At 41.0% G+C, this 23,803-nt stretch overlaps 1 long non-coding RNA gene, 1 other non-coding gene and 1 pseudogene across 2 annotated transcripts; 2 read left to right on the forward strand and 1 right to left on the reverse strand.

The window, feature by feature from the left end:
* Positions 1–12,298: 12,298 nt before the first annotated feature.
* On the forward strand, positions 12,299–12,402 carry LOC140628891 (U6 spliceosomal RNA). Its single transcript, XR_012026820.1, has one exon. It is a non-coding gene; the product is annotated as a U6 spliceosomal RNA (small nuclear RNA).
* Positions 12,403–14,058: 1,656 nt separating this feature from the next.
* LOC140627595 (uncharacterized) lies at positions 14,059–17,147 on the forward strand. The gene is made up of 3 exons (XR_012026261.1): positions 14,059–14,526; positions 15,458–15,734; positions 16,772–17,147. It is a non-coding gene; the product is annotated as an uncharacterized lncRNA (long non-coding RNA).
* A 5,147-nt stretch (positions 17,148–22,294) lies between these two features.
* Positions 22,295–22,939, reverse strand: LOC140627594 (translationally-controlled tumor protein-like; annotated as a pseudogene).
* Positions 22,940–23,803: the final 864 nt, after the last annotated feature.

Below are 23,803 nucleotides of genomic sequence, written 5' to 3' on the forward strand. Positions count from 1 at the left end.
TACAGGATACATGGTCCCACCTGTAGTCAGGGTGGTTTTCTATCATGTGAGGGAATGCGACCACACAACTGGTTGCTCTTCTTTCCCCTTCTTCCACTATGGAAAATATCTTAGTCCAGTTCTTTTTTTTTTCTTCAAGATTTTATTTATTTATTCATGAGAGACACAGAGGGAGAGATATAGGCAGAGGGAGAAGCAGGCTCTGTGCAGGGAGCCTGATGTGGAACTTGATCCTGGGACCCCGGGTTCACAACCTGAGTCAAAGGCAGATTTTCAACCACTGAGCCACCCAGGTGCCCCCTTAGTCCATTTATTTAGTTACAAGGAACAAAATCCATTTAAGCTGGCTAAAAACTCTTTGTGTGTTTTTGTGTGTGTGCATGTACACATGCTGAGTGGGAGATGAGAAATGGTTGTGATGACACAATTGACAACTTCTTAGACATGAGACCTGCAGCTCAACCTGGCTTTGTGTCTGCTGGTGCTGGAGGCATCTGGGAACTGAGTATACTCTAACCATCTTTTTGTTTTGGTCTTTCAGGGACTCTTCTCTGAAACTCTGAACGTGTGCCATTTTCTTACTTCACTCTCAAGACTGCCTTTCTCTGTTTATTTATCAAGTTGCCCAGGGCTCTAAATGACACCTCACACTCCGAGTTTACCTGACTCAGTTCCCTTACTGATTACCATTTGTTTCCATATACAAACCCTCAAAAAGATGCTTTGGTTGGCTTGTCTCATTTACCTTTTGCTTCCCTTTTATCAAGTGGTCACCCTGGTCTGGTCAGTAGTGGTGACACAGGACATTTAGGGTAGGCAGGAAGTCTTTGTGCATCTGCTGTTTGGCTGAAGTTCTATTGATCAAGGCCAGGCTCAGGCTGGATGTCACTGCTTCAGGATGTGGCAGCTAGGGTGTCCCTGTATCCCACCATGCATTGTGTATTAGATAGGGTGGTTCTGCTCCATGTGTGTTCTTTGTTTTTCTTGGTCAAGATGGCTTGTTCTTAGGTATGTTCATCTAATGGTGATATTATAAGTGCGAGAGAACAAATGGAAATGCGCAAGGCCCGTTAAGGCCTAGGCTCGAAACTGTCAGTGGCACTTCCTTCCAGATATAATTCACCAAAGCAAGTTACGTGGCTGAGCTCAAAGTCGAGTTGCAGGAAAATTCACTCCACCCGGGATGAGACTATGGCAAGTGTCTGCCTGCTGGTTAGGGGTGAAAAATTGGGGCCAACCAGGCAACCTAGTACACTTTTCCCTTTTTCATGTCTTTGATACACTCATCTTTGGCTCAACAAAGATGGTAGTGGTGGTGATGAATGGTGAAAAGCTGGAAGAGAAGACTCTAAGGACTAGAGTAACTAATTTACTATAGGAATGGCTTCTCAGATTGTCAGTAATCAGGATGGCTGTTTAAAGAGAGATGGTGGAGGGATCCCTGGGTGGCTTAGTGGTAAAGAGAGATGGTGGATAGTGGCTTGCTCTGGATCAAAACTATTCTTCCAGAAGATCCAATATGGTGCTACAGCTGCAATCTTGACGCCATGTAATGGTCCTACAGTGGAGAGGAGAGGCTGAACCTTCCCAGGTTGTTCAGGGAAGAGTTGTACTCCCCGAAATAAGCAAATTGCTGTGCACATTGAGAAAGCAACACAAATATACAGTCATACATCTGGCCAACATTGAAGAGGTCAGAGGCAAGATGTTAGGATAACAGGCAAGCACTGGCCCAAGACTAACAGGGTAAGACTACTTCAGGCCCCAGAATATCTGCTTTGGTCCGACTTGGCTAGGGTCAGAGATGCAGGGTTATTGAAGGTCCTTAGGGCATGGCAAGAAAAAAAGACACCCATGGAATGATCCTGCTAGCTCATGCTGCTTTTTTGTCTTGTACGCCCACTGTTTCCTGCACCCACCCCCCCATACCACTGGTCCAAGGGACTCAACTGGTTTTTTGTTGCATTTTACCTTATCTGTCATGTATGGATCATGTCGAAATCATGTAACCATTAAAAAAAATCAGAGCAGTCTGATGTTCATAGATTCTGATTTTTTTATTTCTTATTTTATTTTATTTTTTTGATTCTGATTATTTCAATCAGGGTGACAAAGTTGGAAGACTCAGCAAGTAAGGATGATGACAGAGGTTTTTGGATGCCAAACTGATGGTAGGAGGAAAAGGCGACGAAAGTATATCACTAGCAGAGTTTACTCTGATTGTCCCAGAAGAGGCTCCTGATGTAAGCTAGTTTCTAAGAGTAGCAAGGAGGCTGTGGCTTGACTGGAAGTGTTAGAAGAAATGGGGGAGGAGCTTGTTCTGAGCACTTAGGGGAAGGAATGGACAAGGGCCAAGCAGCAGTGGGAACTCTTTCAACTTCCTCATCTCCGAATTCAGAGTAAGCTTCTGTTTACCTTTCCAATTGCACCGCCCCCCACAACTTCCCCATCTGTAATCTACCTCCGCCAATGGTGCTGTCCAGTCCCCCAAAGATATCCTGCTCCTTCTGTGCCTTTGACTGTACTGCTCCCAGCATCTAGGACACTGTCTCTTCAGTGTTTGCCTGTCAAATTTTTCTCATCCTTCAAAGCCTTTTTCCAGTTCCACTTCTTCCATGAAGTGGATCCCTTAAGGAAATATGACCTATTCCTACTTTACCTCCCAGAGTACATCTCATAGTCTGTCATGTATTCTCATTTTCACATATACTTGTTTTTATCCATTATTTCCCTCCTATTCCCTGCATATTAGTTATCTCTTGGTCATCCTATATTTTTTCTGGACCTTTAAAAATGCATGTCCTCAAGGTGTCTGCTCCCAAAAGACTCTAGTTTGTCTAGAGGGAGATATAGACAGGTAAATGGGAATTGCAACATGTGGTAAAGACCAAAGAGAAGGGGCTCCTGGGTGGCTCAGTATGGCTCAGGTCATGATCCTGGGGTCCTGGGATTGAGTCTTGTGTTGGGCTCCCTGCTCAGTGGGGAGGCTGCTTCTCCCTCTCCTCCCACTCGTGCTCTCTGTCACTATCTCTGTCTCTGTCTCTCTCTCAAAATAAATAAATAAATATTTTTTAAAAGACCAAAGAGAAGTAAGCACAAGTGCTATTGGAGCCTCAAAGAGGGAAATTTTAACCATCTTTCTAGAATCTGAATCCTGAGGGTTAAAGGCAGATGTCATCTAGCACAGCCAGCAGCACATGCAAAGACCCTGGGGTTATTCACAAATTGCTGTAAGGAGCAATGCATAAAATATTTAGGTTCAGATCCTGGTATATTAATAACCTAAATGTATAAATTACATAAATACTTCCCTATTTGTTTTATTTTCTGGCAACCTTCATAAGCTATTATTCATCGCCATTTAAAAGTGAGGAAACCAGGTCCAATTTGGGGTCAATCAAATTCAAAATAGCAGAGTAGGAATGACAACAGAGGGTTTTTTTTTGGGGGGGGGGGGTTTTTATTCCAAAGCTATGCTCTTTCCTCTACATTTTGCCTCTCAGATCCGGCTCCTCCTGATAGGAAAAAACTGGGCAAAAGGTCAAGGAGAGGATCTGGAAGAAAAGAGGGGCTGGAGGATAAATGACATAACCTTCACAGTTTTTGCCCAAGACTAACTCTGCTTATGAAAGTATACAAAATCTTGCGTCTCCTAGGTAGACCAGAGTGTCTTATTCCCATCCATGAACTCTACTTTTAAAGGTTCACACTGCTGGGAGCCCTAAGTGGCTCAGTCGGTTGAGCACCTGATTCTTGGTTTCAGCGCAGGTCCTGATCTCATGGGTCATGGGATTGAGCCCCATCATGGGCTCTGTGCTCAGTGGGGGAGTCTGCTTGGATATTCTCTCCCTCTGTGCCTTCCCTCACTCTTGCTCTAAAAGTAAGTAAATAAAATCTTTAAAAATAACGAAAAGTTCATGTAGGCAATAAAATAGTGTATATGTGCAGGATATATATGTGCAGGATGACCTCTAACCTACTTAGAGAACTGACGTGGACTCAGTGGTGGCAGCCAACAGCAATGTCGTAACATTCTAGTGTAAAGAATTGGTTTGGAGTTGCACAAATCACCTGACAGGAATTCTGACCTCAGGGCCAGTGACATCCCCATGGTGCACTTAAAAAAAAAAAAAAAAGAGGCTATTACTATATTCTGACGTAAAACAATGTTACGCTTCATTTCCACTTACACAACATATACATGCCATATACAACATGTAGTAGACCTAATAAAGGTTTTGTGAAATCTAACAGTATTGTTCTAACTCCAAAAGTTCTGGTGTCTACAGAGACAACCACTGCCACCATCAGTAAAAGATGGAAACTGCAATGATCAAGTATGAATATTGTACCTTAAATTAAATGTAAGTTGCTTCCCTAATTAACAGCCTTGGATGACAGTATATATGTGTTGGAAGAAAACTTGGAGATCACTCCTCATTTTCTGTGTTAATTTTTTTTTAAAAAAACCGAGACACCTGCACCCCAATGTTTCTAGCAGCAATGTCCACAATAGCCAAACTGTGGAAGGAGCCTCGGTGTCCATCGAAAGATGAATGGATAAAGAAGATGTGGTTTATGTATACAATGGAATATTACTCAGCCATTAGAAATGACAAATACCCACCATTTGCTTCGACGTGGATGGAACTGGAGGGTATTTTGCTGAATGAAGTAAATCAATTGGAGAAGGACAAACATTATATGGTCTCATTCATTTGGGGAATATAAAAAAATAGTGAAAGGGATTAAAGGGGAAAGGAGAGAAAATGAGTGAGAAATATCAGAGAGGGAGACAGAACATGAGAGACTCCTAACTCTGGGAAGCGAACAAGGGGTAGTGGAAGGGGAGGAGGGTGGGAAGATGGGGTGACTGGGTGACGGGCACTGAGGGTGGCACTTGATGGGGTGAGCACTGGGTGTTATACTATGTGTTGGCAAATCGAAGTCCAATAAAAAATATACAAAAAAAATTTTAAAAGATTTTATTTATTTGACAGAGGGAGAGAGAGAGAGCGAGAGTGAGCGAGAGTACAAGCAGGGGGAGGGGCAGGTAGAGGGAGAGGGAGAAGCAGGCTCCCCCCTGAGCAGGGAGCCCCATGAGGTTTGATCCCAGGACCTGGGATCATGACCTGAGCCAAAGGCAGACACTTGACTGACTGAGCCCCTTCACTGTTTTCTTAACGCAATCCAAAAAGGAGACGGAGAGACTTCTGAATTGGAGCTTGAGACTTATTTTCAGCAGTTACTGGCTCAGTGACCTTGGGCTTACTTCTTACACATGTTCATCTCTGAAGTCACAAGTCTGGAACATGACCTGTCTCACATTGTTGGTGTGAGTCTCAAATGAGATAATGGATGGGAAACTGCTGTGTTAAGTGACTCGTTGGTGAAAACAGAGTCTGCATGACCCATGCTTCAGAAATGTCGAGGATAATAAAAAACATTAATTGTGTAGTACTAATCTGATGAAGAACATCTGTAATTATAAAAAAGGATTGGATATCTTTAACAGCAGAAACGAGGATCCTGAGCACAAGAAGAAATACATGTATGCTCTTGTTTGGGGAGAGAATATAATAAAAAAGGTATTTCACAATTTATAGATTTAATTTATTAGCAATTAAAATCCAGACAGTGTACTTAAGAGAACTTGACTATCTGTAAACTTCTCAGGGAAAAACATGCAACCAAGCAATATTCTTAGATGAAAAGATAATAGTGTAGGATTTACTCTGCCAAACTTTAAACGATTGTCATAATTTTCTGGTACTATCTTAAGTAGAGAAAATATAATGATAAAGTACAGTAGCAATAAAGAGTAAACTACTAACATTTTTAAGATGTCAATATATGGTACATCAAGTGACACAAAATAATAAAAATGCATCACTAAAAAATGTATTAAAGAAAAAGAATATGGGGGCGCCTGGGTGGCTTAGTCGGTTAAACGTTTGCCTTTGGCTCAGGTCATGGTCCCAGAGTCCTGGGATCAAGCCCTGCATTGGGCTCACCACTCAATGAAGAGCCTGCTTCTCCCTTTCCCTCTGCCCTGCACTCGTGCTTGCTCAGTCTCTCTCTCAAATAAATAAAATACTTAAAAAAGAAAATAAATATGAAAATGGAGAAAAACAAATGTACAGAAACCACCTATGTCACGCCCTAAATATTTCAAATTAAAGAGTCAAATATTAAAAAGCCATCCACAAAGCTAGAAGAAAGTGGAATCACAGATCTTAAGTCAGTTGTAGAAGGGAGATCATTTTTTTTAAAGATTTTATTTATTTATGAAAGACACACAGAGAGGCAGAGACATAGGCAGAGAGAGAAGCATGCAGGGAGCTCGATGTGGGACTCAATCCCGGGACCCTAGGATCACACCTTGGGCCGAAGGGAGGCTCTCAACTGCTGAGCCACGCAGGCATCCCTTGGGAGATAATTTTTTGAGAATTAAATTAATAAAAATACCTATGGTAAAATAGATACAATAAGAAGTGAAATGTTAAAAAAAAAAGAAGTGAAATGTTTTCCCATAACAATGAATAATAAAATGAAAACTGAGTGAGAGAGATACTTGTAACTGATGTGTAGGAACAGAAATTTTACCCCCAAAATACGTAAGCAAGAGAGACATTGGTTTATAAAGGCAGTAACTACTTTCTAACGGAAGCATGGTCAAAGAATATGAATGTATAGTTATGTAGAAGAAATATATCAAATGTTATTCAAAAGCTAAGCTTCCAGGGACACCTGGGTGGCTCAGTGGTTGAGCCTCTGCCTTTGGTTCAGGGCGTGATCCCGGGCTCCTGGGATCCAGTCCTGCATTGGGCTCCCTGCAGGGAGCCTGCTTCTCCCTCTGCCTGTGTCTCTGGCCTCTCCCTGTGTCTCTCATGAATAAATAAATAAAACCTTAAAAAAAAACCCCAAAACCCCACAAAAGCTAAGCTTCCAGAAGAATTTCAAATTGTGTGAATTAGAGCATCTTAACTGTATTTAATTAGTAAAAATAAATCAACTTAAACAGGTCATTGTTGACAGGGTTGTGTGAAAAAAAGCTATTTTTACACTTGGTTAATAGAATTCTTGTCAAAATTGGAAAGCTTCTGAAAAACCACTGTGGAGAAATTTTTAGGCAAACTGTGATATGTTTGGGCAATGAATTAATGTTCCCATTAGAAATGACATATGTTAGGATCATATAGATATGTGGAAGTAAATACATAAAATTATGTTACATAAACAAATAAACAATTGATATGGTTGAACAATGTTCATAATAGCCTTATAAAATTCATAGTGTAAGCCACAGATTTGGAAAGGACCTTGTTGATAAATAAGAAATAATTTTTATCTATTTTAAGATTTTTATTTATTTATTTATCTTAAAGATTGTATTTATTTATTCATGAGAAACACAGAGAGAGACACAGACATAGGCAGAGACAGAAGCAGGCTCCCTGTGGGGAGCCCAATGTGGGACTTGATCCCAGGACCCCGGGATCATGACCTGAGCCAAAGCAGACCCTCAACCACTGAGCTATCCAGGCATCCCAAGAAATAATTTTTATTTTTTTATTTATTATTTTTAAAAAACATTTTATTTATTTATTCATTCATGAGAGACACAGAGAAGCAGAGACACAAGCAGGCTCCATGCAGGGAGCCCGACATGGGACTGGATCCGAGTCTCCAGGATCACACCCTGGACTGAAGGCTGCGGTAAACCACTGAGCCACCTGGGCTGCCCCCAAGAAATAATTTTTAAATGAAGATTTCTCCCTTCATTTAAACATTTTGGTTTGACTCTCTACCATTTAACTAGAAAGTTAAAACATAAAAATATGAAAATACATTTAAAAAGTCAGAGATAAATAAGATTCTTCCCTGGGGTTGTGCATTCTTCTTATTATTTTTTTAACATCCATACATTGTGGCTTATTTGTTGCTATAGACCAAATGTTTCTGCCTCCCAAATTCATATGTTGAAATCTAATCCCCATTGTGATGGTGTTTGGAGGCAAGGCCTTTGGGAGGTTATTATGTCATGAGGGTGGCGCCCTCATAAATGGGACTAGGGCCATTGTAAAAGTCCCCAGAGAGCTCCCTTGTTCCTCTTGCCCTGTGAGGTTTTAGTGAGAGGACATATGAACCAGGAAGTGGGCTCTTACCAGACAATGAATCTTGGTGCCTTGATCTTGGACTTCCCAGTCTTCAGAAGTGTGAGAAATAAATTTTTCAAATAAACTACCCAGTCTATGGTATTTCATTATAACAGCTCAAATGGACTCAGACATTTACTGTTGGTAATTGTGATACCCTTTGATCCTTTATTAAAAAATTATCATTTTTTAAGTAATCTCTACACCCAACATGGGGCTCAAACTCACAACCCTGAGATGAAGAGTCACATGTTCTACTGACTGAGCCAGCAAGGTGCCCCTGATTCTTTATTCTTCTATCAACTCAACTTGCAGACTTGGAACTAGGTATATTCTTGGAGATTGTCTGGTTCAACCTAATTGTGAGAATGAGGACACTAAGGCCCAAGGAGATTTGTTCGAAGTCACAGAACTCGTCAGTTGCAAATTAATTTTTAGGAGATATACAAACAGTACTTATTTTGTCATAAACAGATTTGTCAGTCCTCCAAATGGACATGTGAATCATCAAGCAGAGCAACTCAATGTCAGAAGTATTATTACCTCAACCCTGTTCATAATTAAAGAAATGAAAATCAAAATAATAAAATGCTATGCATCACTTATACGGTTAGTAATAAAAATATATGATAGTATCTAGTGATGGTGAGAGTTGGGGGAAATGGGCATTGCCATATTGTGTTGGAGGAAGTGTCAAGTGATACAGTGATTTCTGGAGGGCAGTTTGGCAATAGCCAACAATCATTTAAATGCTTCCAGAAATGCCACTGCTAGGAATGTACCCTAGGTGTATACTTGTAAAAGTTCTTCAAAGTGTGTTCAAAAGGATGTTCATTACAACATTATTATAGAGGAAAGAAATCACTAACACATTTATTAATTGGAAGCTGGTCAAATAAATTGGAAATAGCCTTCAGACAGAATAAGACCACTAAAAAGAGACTGTGTATGTCACATTGGGAAAGATCTATAGCATAAATTAAGAAGAAAAGAGCAAGGTACACAATCATGAATGGTCTCCGATATATGTGGGATAGACACATACCCAAACACACACATATATCCAAAATCTAAAAGAAAACACAAGAAGCCTTGAGTAGTAGTTGCCTTTGAACAAATATTCACGAAGGAAAAGAGGGAGGCTCTTACTTCATATCTTGAACTAATCTACACAGTATGGATTTTCTCCCTATTAATATCTATTAATGATATTTTACAATTATCAGCAGACTTTACACAGATTGTAGAATCATGGGTTAATATTTTTTTCTTTATGTTTCTTGTCTCTAGTTTATCCTTTGTTTTTTATTTTTAAAGATTTTATTTATTTATTCATGAGAGACACAGAGAGGGAGAGAGGCAGAGACACAGGCAGAGGGAGAAGAAGGCTCCATGCAGGGAGCCTGACGTGGGAGCCTGATGTGGGACTTGATCCCGGGTCTTCAGGGTCAGGCCTTGAACCGAAGGTGGTGCTAAACCGCTGAGCCACCCGGGCTGCCCCAAGTTTATCCTTTTCTGTAAATTTTCTTTATATTGCTCTGATCAAAAGAATAAACATTTAACTTTTATATTAAGTTACATCTGAACGGACCTGGAAAAACATCCATAGAATTTTAAGTGAAAGACATTAAGTTGCAAAGTGAAATTTTTCATTAAAAAATCTGGGGAAGAATGCACATTACATTATAATCTTAGATAGGATTGTTGAGGAAGGACAGAAAACCTCGTTTTTGAGTAAAAAATCCAATCCAATGATAAATCCTATACTTTAATAAAGTAAAAAAAAATAAATGAAAAATATTGCTAAAAAGTCACATGGGCCCTGTTTTAATTCCCTATGGCTGCTGTAACCAATCACCACAAACCTAGTGGCTTAAAGCCACACACATTTATTACCTTACAGTTCTGAGGTCAGAAGTACAAAATGGATCTCACTGAGCTTAAATCAAGCTGCTGTCAAGGCTGTATTCCTCCTCGGGGCTCCACAGGGGAGAATCTGTGTTCTTGCTTTTTCCAGCTCGCAGAGGCCCCTGGCATTCCTTGACTCAGGCCATTTTCAAGGTGGGCAAGGCTAGTCCAATCTTTCTTACATGGCATCATTCTGACAGTCTTTTTTCCCATTTTTTAATGACCCTCTTGATTACACTGAGCCCACCAAATAATCTAGGAGAATTTCCCTATTAGGATGTCAACTGATTAGCAGTCTTAATTCAACCCCCAACTTCAATTCCCTTTTGCCATGTATGGATACCTAAGTGAAGACCCCAGAGGTCAGGACATGGACATTGGAGGACGACCAGTATTTGGTCTATCATAGAATGTCAGGGCAACGGCCACTCCTGGGATTACACAGGATGGTCCCAAGGTGAGCCAGAGGAGCTGGAACGCTGGTATCTGGAGAGGATGAATGTGGCTTTATAATCTCAAACTGACGGTATGTCTAGTTTTGCCTGAAGGAAAACCTGTTAAGTTAGTTTTGTGTCCGTGTTGAGCCTGGAAGCAAAGAGGACTCCCAATTGCTCAAACCCTTGATCTCCCCTCCCCCATTTAAAATTTCTAAGATGTATTTGCTGGCCCTATGTCGGCATCAGTGCTCTTGCTCTTTTGTGGAGTCCTTCATCCACCAACGGGATCACATTCCTAGGGGGAAAATATGTCACCGCAGTACTCCATGCTCCACATGCTTCCTGAGAAACTCCTAACGCTCCCAAGAACTCCTGCTGAAACGTCTCTCATCACTCTTCACTGACAAATGGTGTGAGTTAACAAGTTTTTGAGGTGTATATGCGTGACATGCACACAGACACACGCACACAAAATCTGCTCTTTAGGTTCAGGTAGGAAAAGAAACGGAGAATACAATTTGACTTGAAATACAAATCCTGGGCACCTGGGTGGCTCAGCGGTTGAGCATGTGCCTTTGGCTCAGGTCGTGATCCTGGGGTCCTGGGATCGAGTCCCGCATCATGCTCCCCACAGGGAGCCTTCTTGTCCCTCTGCCTATGTTTCTGGGTCTCTCATGAATAAATAAATAAAATCTTTTTTAAAAATGGGAGAGATTAATCATGAACAAGAGCGATCTACTTAGAGAAGTGGTATCTTCTAAGCCACTAAGCCAGAACTTAAGGATTTATCTTTGGCCTCCCAGTTCCAGATGTTTCACTCTTTAAAGTGGAGACAAAATACTGATTTGTTGCATTTCAGAGGGATGGGCAAAGTGTCAAGGCTGAGGTGGCTGTCCCACACGGGAGAGTCCCTCTTCAGCGAAGAACAGGGTGAGAGTCTCCTGCTTGGGAGGGCACTTCCTGTATAGGATCTACCTGGAATCAGGGAAAGCTGTGGGCTCATCACAGTATCTTAGCAAAGAGACTTTGCTAATTCACTTGCTCATTGATGTGCAGTTTTTCTCCAGTGTACTGTTTTTTTTTTTTTAAATTTGGTTTAAAGGCGAGCTATATTAGAAACCAGGTGACAGCCTCCACAGTGGTTGATTCACAAGGAAATGATATCAAGACAGCAGGGGATGAAGAGGGTGGCTTAAGGAGTGGAAATTTTGCATGGCTTTGGGCATGTAAATCTAGGGAGAGGCAACTGAGAAACACATAATTACTGTGTCATTTTTAAGGCAACATAAAGAGCTTCTTTCATCCACATGGGGCTCTTTCTACAATGTGGGTGTGTGTTGGGCTGGGGGGATGAACAGGAAGCACCTGCGCACCTTTCTCCAAGTGGGCCCACTAGAACATTCCTGTTACCCCTGCCTCTCTCTCTTTCATTCCTCCCCCTCCCCCATTTGCCATGAGGAAAGAAGGGAAGAAACAAAGCCCAAATCAAACTACGCCTACCAAAAAGCCTTGCACAGTTAACATGTTTTTTTTTTTTTAAGATTTTATTTATTCATTTGATAGGGGAGGGGAGAGAAAGAGAGATCGAGAGAGAGAGAGAGAGAGAGAGCAAGCACAAGCAGAGGGGAGCATCAGGCAGAGGGAGAGGGAGAAGCAGGCTCCCCACTGAGCAGGAAGCCCAATGTGGGGCTCGATTCCAGGATTCTGGGATCATGACCTGAGCCAAAGGCAGATGCTTAACCAACTAACCCACACAGGTGCCCTAGCATCTGTTATTTAAATATGCTTGCTGTCATGCTCCCTTCAGCAGCACATAAACTAAAATTGGAACGATATAGAGATGAGCATGGCACCCGTGTAAGGATGACAGGCAAATTTGCAAAAAGTTCCATATTTTTGTACGTTCCCTAACTGGAATTAAAATAAGAACTTAAATAAAAAAAATGCTATTGGTGGTGATGACATATCCCCAAAAGGTTATGTAATCTGCTTGTGAAATGCACAACAAAGAAAGGTTACATTTTTATTGGCAATGTTCTGTAAGTTGCACGCCTATTGGTTTTCCCCTGGCGCTCAGACTATCTAGCAACTTGTCCATCAACTTTAGAGTCCGAAGAAAGGGCCCATCAACTAAAAGAGACAAGAGTTTTATCCTGTTAAAGGATAGGAGAAGGTCAGCCCTAGTGACTTCCATAAAGCTTTAGTTCCCGAGTTAATGGCAAAAAAATCTTTAGCATTAGAAATTCACTGGTGCCGTGCTCTTTGCCAAATAAGATTTCACTCAAGGCTTATCTTTCCTATTTGTGTGTCCTTACTGTTGGGAATTTTAAGTTTGCACTACACTTATCCTGACTATAGGTCACAACTAGTTAAATGTCCTTCAGCAAGAAAGAACATATTGAGAAATCAGAAATCATTGCTCTGTTTACATTTCTATTATAAAAGTTAAATATTTGTTCTAAGACAAAGATTGTTACTTTCACTCACTCCTTTTAACGAAAGTCATTTAGTGAAGCTATTCCAAAGCCATGAGAACATGAAAATTCTTTTTTTTTCTTATTCTATTTTACAGAAGCAATCAGAATTCAATCCATGCTCTAACTTGCAGAGATCCCTAACAATACAGAATTCGCTTTCTTGGGTGTATTTTGTCTTTGTCGGACAATATTTAATGGATTTGTTAATTGTTCTTTTTTATTTTTTTAAGATTTTATTTATTTATTCATAAGAGACAGAGAGAGAGGCAGAGACACAGGCAGAGGGAGAAGCAGGCTCCCTGCGGGGAGCCCAATGTGGGACTCGATCCCAGGACCCCAGGATCACGACCTGAGCCTAAAGGCAGACGTTCAACCGTTCAACCGCTGAGGCACCCAGGCATCTGTGTTAATTGTTCTTTGGAGATCAAGAGGTAGCTGTGGGAGGCCAAATTGGAGGGAGGTGATGGGGAAAATAATTACTCAGGTGAGGAAGTCTGCAAACTTAGTTTGAAGGCCATAACTTGTTAACTAGATGACCTTGGGCAATAGATTAATCTGAATCACCTCTCTGATCTGTATGATATGAATTGCAGATGAATTGAAGGAGCAGTAACCGTGAACCCCTAACATGGAATAATTAGTATACTAATTAGGTCCTCAAAAGGACTTTGGAGTTAGACTGCCTGGATTCAAATTCCAGCTCAACTGCCTCATGCATTGTAAACTGGAGTAAGTTACTTGACCTCTCTGTGCATCACTTTGCCGTCTATACAATGTGGATGAAAATACTACCTACTTCATAGAGTCACAATGATTTCAATGAGTGGGATATAAAGAACCCATAGAAAGGACTACGTAAGAGTTAGTCATTATGCTGAGTGGTCTTAATATTGAAATTGGTTAATGATCATTCCACTAACAGAATAACTTGTCATACATCATGCTTAAATTTGAGCATTGAGACGGAGAAAAGAGAAACCTTTATGGATGACAACCCAAACCATATACAGCGACAGAGCTTACTGTTACCTCATTAATGTGACTTTATTACTTCATACTTTGCTGTCTTCACCTTAACTTGCTGTCTCAGCTAGACTCTTGCTCAATAAGATAATAGTTGCAAATAACTTTATTGCTCATTCTGGGAACTTCCTGAACGATACATTACTCCTCCAGACTCTGAATTCTTTGCCTTAAAAATCCTCACCTCATAGTCACCCATCCTAAATTATTACATCACCATCCTTACCTAATCCTAAGACTCTCCACTGAAAGGCCTTCCTGAAGCTAGAACTCGAATATCTCACAACAGCTTGGTTTCTCCTCCCCACCCAAAATTCTGTCAAGGTTGCTCTCTTTTACTGCAGTAAGAATAAACTCAGCTTTGTCTTATCAACAAATTGTCTTGGCGATCTTTATGGGGAGCCAGTATTCCACGTGGATTAGTGAACTGAACTCTGGAACTGGAATCAGAAGGTAGGAGTTGAAGTCACAGCTCTGCCACATGGACAAGTCACTAATTTTCAGATGCCTCTGCTGTAAAATGTACGTGTATAAAATATATCCGTATAGGTATAGAGTTTATACAAATGCTTATGTGGTAAAGAATACTTAATAAATGTTTCTGACATTTCCCTTTCTTTTCTTTTTGGTTGCCTGCTGGGGAAGGGTAAGCCGGGTAAATGACTATACTGCTAGTCTGCTCAAGCCATCACTTTTTGGTAAACCCTTGTCGGCCCCTATAAGCCACATTATAAATACAGCCAGTGAAATCTGAAGAACATGGAAGATGAGGATATTCCTTCCTGCCTGAGACACCATTGTTTTCTTTCTTTCTTTTAAAAAAGATTGATTTCTTTTAGAGAGAGCACATATTAGTGGGAGGGGCAGAGGGAGAGGGAGAGAGAATCTCAAGTAGACTCAATGCTGAGTGTGGAGCCCGAGTAGGAGCTCGATCTCATGACCTGGGTCAAAACCAAGAGTCGGATGTTTAGCAGACTGAGCCACCCAGGTGCCCCACCATAGTTTTCTGAAGGGAATACACGTAGGACGCAGAGCATATATTAAACTGTATCTGAAAAAAAAAATAAACTGTATCTGCAGAGAGGTAGTAGCTGATCCAAAACCCCATGGCTGGAGGGCTGAGGAGGACCAGCACTCAGCTCCTTTGTTTCTCAGAACCTTGTGGGCACATGTGAGCTGTGCTATACGGTCACCTCCCAGGCCTTCATCACTTTGTGCAATTCCTGTGCCAGTTATTGCTTCCTTGACTCTCAGGTTCAAATTTACCCTTTTTCACCTGCAGTGGGAAAATGGGTCAGAACCCTTTAAATTGTCCTCTGCTAGCTGCAGTGTCAAGCTTTGTAAGAGGTGTTTGAAGAGCCATTGCAGGAGGAAAGGATTTCACATCATGGTCTGATATGCTTGCTCAGCAGGCTCATTTAGATGCTGGGCTTCACTAGTGCCACTTCTTCAGCACACAGGTCCCACAGGGCACCGAAGCTGGCAGCATCCATCATCCAGAAGCTTCCCTTGGCACCCATCTTGAGTGGTTTTATAGCAGCGCGCCTCTTGTGACACACCTCCCTGTGAACAGCTTCCCAGGAACCCTAGAGGAACAGATTTTCTCCAGCAAGTTATCAGCGGATTTCCAGCAAATTCTGCTGCTGTGACACCACAATGACTTCTCTGTCATCCAGTTAGTCATGACCCTGACTTCTCCAAAAGATCTGGATTTCAGCTTTCAGGGAGAGGTAACTTCCTTGGGCACTCTATGTTGAGTCTAGGGGTTTTGAAGCCTCTGTATCTTCTATTCCTATCTTCTATAGAATTCTCTTTACCTTTTTATTTTATTTTTAAAAACATTTTATTTATTTAATCACGAGAGACACAGAGACATAGGCAGAAGGAGAAGCAGACTCCCTGCAGGGAGCTCCATGTGGGACTCGATTCCAGGACCCTGGGATCATGACCTGAGCTAAAGGCAGACGCTCAACCACCGAGCCACCCAGGCGTCCCCTCTTTACCTTTTAAAAAAGTTTTTAAATTCCAGTTAGTTAACATACAGTGTAACATCAGTTTCAGATGTACAATATAGTGATGCGACACTTCCATAAAACCCCTGGTGCTCATCACGACAAGGGCACTCCGTAATCCTCATCATCTGTTTCACCCATCTCCCCACCCCCGTCCCCTCTAGTCTGTTTCTTGGTTTGCCTCTTTTTTTCCCCCTTCACTCATTTGTTTTGTTTCTTAAATTCCACCTATGAGTGAAATCATAAGGTATTTGTCTTTCTCTGACTTATTTTGCTTAGCATAATACTCTCTAGCTCCATCCACATCATTGCAACTGGCAAGATTTCATTCTTTTCGATGGCTAGGGGGAGGAGCAGAGGGAGAGAAAGAGAGAGAATCTTAAGCAGGCTCCTTGCCCAGCCCAGAATCCATTAAGGGGCTCCATCTCATTACCTGAAATCATGACCTGAGCTGAAATCAGGAGTCACTTAACTGACTGAGCCTCCTAGGTGCCCCTGATCATCTAAAGAATTTAAAGTCAGGGGCAGCCCCGGGGGCTCAGTGGTTGAGCGCCACCTTCAGTCCAGGGCCTGATCCTGGAGCCTCGGGATCGAGTCCTGCGTGGGGCTCCCTGCACATGGAGCCTGCTTCTCCCTCTGCCTGTGTCTCTGCCTCTCTCTCTCTTTCTCTGTGTCTCTCATGAATAAATAAATAAAATCTAAAAAAAAGAATTTAAAGTCAAATACATCTTGTCTTCACAAAAATTTTCTTCCAGGGGCAGCCCGGGTGGCTCAGCGGTTTAGCACCTGCCTTTGGCCCAGGGTGTGATCCTGGAGACCAGGGATCGAGTCCCACGTCGGGCTCCCTGCTTGGAGCCTGCTTCTCCCTCTGCCTGTGTCTTTCCTCTCTCTTTCTGTCTGTCATGAATAAATAAATAAAATCTTAAAAAAATTTTTCTTCCATAGTTCTGTCTATAAAAGAAAGAGAAATCCATTTTCCTCTGTAATACGTGTTTGACTTTTATTTATTGAAAAGTAATACCCTTGTCTTATTACCTTAAAATTTTTTTGCCTTCTCTCACCCCAATTTATATTACAAACCATGCCACAGTATCTGATAGTAACTGGCCACAGTGATAGCAATCTCTTCCCTCAATGAAATGTGTGTGTTTGTTTGTCTTTTAAATTTTAAGTTTAAAATAACTTTAACTTCAAGGAACAAAACAGGTCAGGAACAAAATATATGTAGAAATAATTTATGAAATGAGGAATAATTAGCATCTCTAAAATTGCTTCCCCTTTCTGTACTAACCTCTCAGATGACTGAAGTTATTTTTACATTCCTTTAACCCACAAGGCAGCTGCCCTTTGACCATGTTTCTCATTCTGTTCAATACTTCTAAGTCTTTTGTAGTGTGATACCAAAGCACCAAATGTAACAGTGATCATCTATCTTTTAGAATACAGCAAGCAAGGGGTGCCTTGGTGGCTCAGTCAGTTGGGCATCTGACTTGTGGTTTCAACTCAGATCATGATCTCAGGGTCCTTGGATAAAGCCTGAGTCGAGTCTGCTTGTCTCCCTCTCCCTCTGTTCCTCCCCTTGCTTGTGCTCTCTCTCTCAAATAAATAAATCTTTGTAAGAAGATACAGCAAGCTAATTTGCTACAGAAGAAAAAATAATTAAGTAGTTTTACTGAGCTGTAATTAACAGTGAACTTCACATATGCAAAGTGTACAATTTGATGACTTTTGATAGAAGTATACACATCACCACGATCAAGATAAAGAATATTTCACTGCCAAAAGCTTCTTCACATCCCTCCTGTACTTTTCATCCCCTTTACCCAAGCAACCACTGGTGTTTTTTTTTTGTTGTTGTTGTTGTTGCTCTTGATCAGTTTGCGTGTTTCAGAGTTTTATATATTATCTAAGTGGAATCATTCAGGAATGCTCATTTCCATTTGGCTTTTTTAATACAGAAAAAGTATTTTGAGATTCATCCTTGTTGCTGTATGTACCACTAGCCCATTCTTCTTTATTGGTTTATTTTTTTAAGATTTTATTTTGGGGCACTTGGGTGGCTCAGTTGGTTAAGCATCTGCCTTCCGCTCAGGTAGTGATCTCAGGTTCCTGAGATCGAGTCCTGCATCGGACTCCCTGTTCATCAGGAAATCTTCTTCTCCCTCTCCCTCTGCTCCTGCTCTCTCTCTCTCTCAAATAAATAAAACCTTAAAAAAAGATTTTATTAAAAAAAGGATTTTATTTTTAAGTCATGTCCACACTCAACATGGGGCTAGAACTCAAGCCCGAGATCAAGAGTTGCATGTTCTATCCACTGAGTCAGCCAGATGCCCTGCTTTTCTTATTAATAGTATTCCACCTCATGATACATCATAATTGTTTAAGTTCATTCATTGATGCACATTTGGAATGTTTCTAGTATTTGATAATTACAGGTAAAGCGGCTATGGACATTTGCATACAAGTCATTGTGTGGAGGGCACCTGGGTGGCTAAGTGGTTAAGCGTCTGCCTTTGGCTCAGGGCGTGGTCCTAGGGTCCTGGGATCGAGTCCCCCATCGAGCTCCCGGCGGGGAGCCTGCTTCTCCCTCTGCTTATATCTGTGATTCTCTCTCTGTGTTTCTTATAAATAAGTAAAAAATTTAAAAAAGTCTTTGTTTGGATATAAGCTTTTATTTTTCTTTCATTGGGCAAGTAAGTAGAAGAGGAACAATTGAATCATAGGGCTGGCATATGTTTATTTGGTAAGTTGTTAACTTTTCTTTTTTCCTTTTTTAAAAAAGATTTTATTTATTTGACAGCGAGAGATTGAGAGAGAGAGCGCGCGCAAGCAGGGGGAGCAGCAGGCAGAGGGAGAAGCAGGCTCCCCACTGAGCAGGGAGCCTGACATGTGACTGGATCCTAGGATCCTGGGATCATGACCCGAGAGGAATGCTTAACCAACTGAGCCACCCCGGTGCTCCTACGCAGTGTTTTTTCTGATTTTAGTCTACAAGTATAACATATATTTGTCTGATTCTTTCATAGTTATTTTATATTTCTTGTGTCCCTATACATGATATTTTTATAATTTTAATTTCCAAGTTTTCATTGTTATCATATAGAAATGTAATTTCTTGCATATTGTACTCTGCAGCTTGCTAAACTCACTTATTATAGTACCTTTTGTGCAATTCCAGAGGATATTTTTTACAAAGAAAAGTATATTATTTGTGAATAAAGACAGTTTTATTCTTCCCTTCCAATTCTTCCCTTCCAATTCCTTTTGTTTCTCTTGTTTTCTTGCACTGGTTACAACCTCAAGTACAATTTTGAACAGAACTGTAAGAGGATCTATCGTTGCCTTATTCCTGATGTTAGAGAGAAAGCATTTAGTCTGTCATCATTTTGTATAAGGTTAGTTGCAATTTTTTCATAGATGTCTTTTATGAGGTTGTGAGTGTTCCCTTCTATTCCTAGTTTGTTGAGTCTTTACTGATTATTTTTTTTAAAGATTTTATTTATTTACTCATGAGAGAGAGAGAGAGAGAGAGAGAGAGAGAGGCAGAAGGAGAAGCAGGCTCCATGCAGGGAGCCTGATGCAGGACTCGATCCTGGGACTCCAAGATCACTCCCCAGGCCAAAGGCAGGCACTAAACCGCTGAGCCACCCAGGGATCCCCTACTGATTACTCTTTTAAAAAGATTTTATTTGAGAGAGAGAGAAAGTGCACATGTGCATGAGTGGGGTGTGATGGGCAGAGGGAGAGGGAGTAGGGGGTGGAGGGTGAGGGGCAGGGGGAGAAGGAGAAGCACTCCCTGACTGAGCACGGAGCCCTATTTGGGGCTCTGTCCTAGGACCCTGAGATCATGACCTGAGCTGAAGTCAGACGCTTAACCGACGGAGCCACTCAGGTGCCCCTTTATGGATTACTTCTTTTTTTTAAGATTTTATTTATTTATTTGTGAGAGACATGTAGAAAGAGGCAGAGAGGGAGGCAGAGGGAGAAGCAGGCTCCCTGCAGGAAGCCTGATGAGAGACTTGATCCCAGGACCCTGGAGCCACGACCTGAGCCAAAGGCAGGCACTCAACCACTGAGCCACCCAGATGCCACTTTACTGATTACTTTTTAATATTAAACCAGCCTTGTATTCCTGAGTGAACCCAACTTGATCACGATGTATCCTTTTTATATGTTATTGGATTCAATATTCTGGGGCAATCATAAAGCTTACATAGAATGTTTCCTGTTTTTTGGGGATGATTGTCCTTCATTGCCTAACATCCAACGTTTTGAAAACTGTTGTTTCATAACTTTGTTCCTGTAAATCCAGACCCTGTTACTCCATCTTGGCTAGAAGCAGAAATCCAAAAGATGCATTATTAGCATAAACTCTAAAGGAATCATGACAGAAACTGTCTCTTTTAGATTGCAAGCCAAACAAGGTGTATGTTTCCATACTAAGTCACAGCAGAGACTCAGGAACAGAGTAAATGAAAAAAAAAATCCAAGGTTCAGGAGACATCTTTAGGTTTGAGGCAGCTAGACTTTGATGGCGTTGTTAACACTTTTATTTGAACAATAAGTTAAACATCTAAGGAAAGTAGAATAGCTCTTCTTTTGTGGGTATTATTTATATTTCTATATTAAAAGAAGATTGTTGGTGTTTGTACACACACATATACACAGGAATGGGGGAAACACGGTGAAAATAAATTAATACAAAAACTTGCTATTTGTGTACTTCATGCTGAAATCCTTTGAACTGAACCTAGACACTCCAAAAACGAAAATCAGTCAAGGGTGGTATTGTGTAGGTTAAAAGGCATTCACTATTCATAGAATTGCTCACCACTGAACTTCACCTTTAAGATAAGTGTACTTGTTACTGGTTGTTGTATAAGCTCAGGAATACTTCAGCTCTGAGAATATATTCCAACTACTCCAATCCTATTAAACTGCAAGGCAAAATTAAACCTCCCCAGCAAAAGTAGTGGTATCAGAAATATCTGGTGTTTATAAACAGAAGCTTGTGGGTGAAGACCAGATATCCCTAATTTGTTATCAATTTGTCTACATCGATAGACAAACTAGAGTGATCTAAAAGCTAGAACTTAATTATGTTGGCCTAATTTAGCTACATTGTGTCCTAGAGTATTTATTTTCTTTTCCTAGGAATTTCAGTTTAATTTCACTTTTCAATGATTTACTTATTAATTCATATAATGGTGCTTTTTAAAAAAGATTTTATTTATTTATTTATTCACAAGAGACACACAGAGAGAGGAAGAGACATAGGCAGAAGGAGAAGCAGGCTCCATGCAGAGAGCCCGACGTGGGATTCGATCCTGGATCCCAGGATCACGCCCTGAGCAAAAGGCAGATGCTCAACCTCTGAGCCACTCAGGCATCCCTATAATGGTGCTTTTAGAAAAGTCTTTTTTTTTTAATTTTTATTTTTTTTATTTTATTTTATTTTTAGAAAAGTCTTGATATATGGTCTCAGGATCTGCATGAAGGCTCAGGCCCAGCAGGAAGAAGACATGGCTACAATAGCTTCCTCTAGACACATTCTTTTTATCTCTGCAGTAACTCACTTTTCACAAGGTGAACTGAGCTCCCTCTGAGAGGGGTGCGTAAACCCTTTATGCTTCAGTCACACTTGACTGTCATATTAGGCAAAGATGCAAGTGCAGGCTACAATCATAATTTTTTAAATCTTAAAATTTAATCTCTTTTGAAAAGAATGGAATCTCAGCCACTGGAGCACATTAATTAATACAACACTTTATACACATGACAGTCTGAGATCTTCTGGCTCACATTTTCCTTCAATGAACTTTCCATTTTTCCAAAATGTAATATTTATGAAGCAGCTAAATTTCTCTGCTCAAAACACCATTAGTAGAACGACAACACAGTTTAAAGACGTATTAACAAGATCATGTACTTTGAGTTCTGGTTTCAGATTGGCCTAAATTTAAATCTTGGCTTTATTACTTAAGAGCCATTTAAGTACCTCAGTTTCCTTGTTTGTTTAGTCTATTTTTCTCCCTTGAAGACCCATTTACCCATTGGAGAGAGGGAGGGAGGGAAAGAGTGCGTGATCAGGGGGGAGGGCAGAGGGAGGGGAGGGAGGGAGGAGAGAGAGAGAGAGAGAGAGAGGGAGAATATCAAGCAGATTCCCCATTAATCACAGAGCCCGATGTGGGGCTTGACCACACGACTCCAAGATCATGACCTGAGCAGAAAAAAAGAGTTAGCTGTTCAAATGACTCAGCCACCCAGGCGTCCCCTCATTTTTTTTAGTTTAAATGTATTTTATTTGTAGACAACATACTTGACATGTTTCTTTTTTCTTTTTTTTTAAATGCCTCCACTCCAAATAAATCAATGTTAAAATAAATGAAGAGCCCACGATGACCTCAGTCCCATTCATCAAAGTCCTGGTGTTATATGGATGAGGAACAGCAGCCAGTTATGACAACAGGTGATACATCCAAAGTAATAGCCAAATTCATTAACATTTTTCCATTTCTAAACCATCTTTAAAGAAAATCCTATATGGGGTCTCACCACCCTCAGAATAGTCCAGCAGAGCAGCCCTGCCATCTGGGTTCATGTTTTCATCAATAAAGGTTTTTGCAATTAGTGAGGATGTGCTTGGTTTGTTCTGTAGCCCGGGTCATGAAGGGTTTTACTCTTTCTGGCCTCTGTTCTTCAAGTTTGTCTTTGATTGATCTCGTGTAATCTTTGACATACTTTCTTGTAGGCTTCTGTTGTGCAGCTGGTTTCTGCAGGTGATGGTTCAGGACAGTATCTATACCACTGCTGACTGTACTTTCTGTAACCTTCACCCTCAGGGCCTTCTGTGGAGGCATTTCACCAATGAGTGAGGCATCGGTGTTACCCTCTGTTCTCCTGACCATCCTCTCCCCCACAGGCACAGCCCATATGTAATCTCCCAGATCTTGTAGATGTTGGATAACACCTCATCCTAGCTGATGAGGTCCCAGGAGATGATTGTGATGGTGGCTGGAGAAAGAGGATGGTGGTGCTTGCATAGCAGGAGCCCAGAGCTGAGACCAAGATGGGTGCAGCCAGAGCAGTGCTGAGAAGGGGGTGGAGAGGGTGAAAAAAAGCTCAATTTTCTCATTTAAAAAAATGAGATGTGACTAATATCTGACTTGGGAGACCATGGAAATGAATAAATGAGATAAACTATGTAAAGGGCTTAGTAGTGTGTCCAAACATGGCAAGTGCTTAAGAAATTGTATTTTTGCCTCAGATTAAAACCAAAATAGTGGGAATGTTTTCAAGGGAGTGGAAAAGTGTTAAAAAGACAAAAAAGATTTCTGATTTTCCTGAGAAGATAACAAATGGAAGTAGGCTGGTGGAGTTTGGTGACCTTGGCCCTCTGAGGATGATCCTGTTCAGTTTCTTTGCTTCTTTTTTTTTAATTTTTAGTTTTTTTAGTTTTTTAGTTTTTTTTTTTTTTAGTTTCTTTGCTTCTAAGTCTTAGCTCAACCAACTGCTTCTCATGCATACCCAAGCATAAATGGAATAAACTGACTTTCACATGCCATCACTTGCTTCCCCAATTGTGCAATGAGGATACAGAAAGATCCATGTCATAAAATGAGATGTCAATAGCACCCTTGAGTGTGCAGAGCACACAGCTCCACATGGACCCGGTCTACATTCATGTGACCATCACTTCTTCCACATTGACCACGTCAGGAATCCAAAAACTCCATGGCAAAGACTAGGATGTGAATCACATAACTTGACTATGCAGTGCATGCAAA

This window comes from Canis lupus, chromosome X (genome assembly GCF_048164855.1).
Source record: "Canis lupus baileyi chromosome X, mCanLup2.hap1, whole genome shotgun sequence".
NCBI lineage: Eukaryota > Metazoa > Chordata > Mammalia > Carnivora > Canidae > Canis > Canis lupus.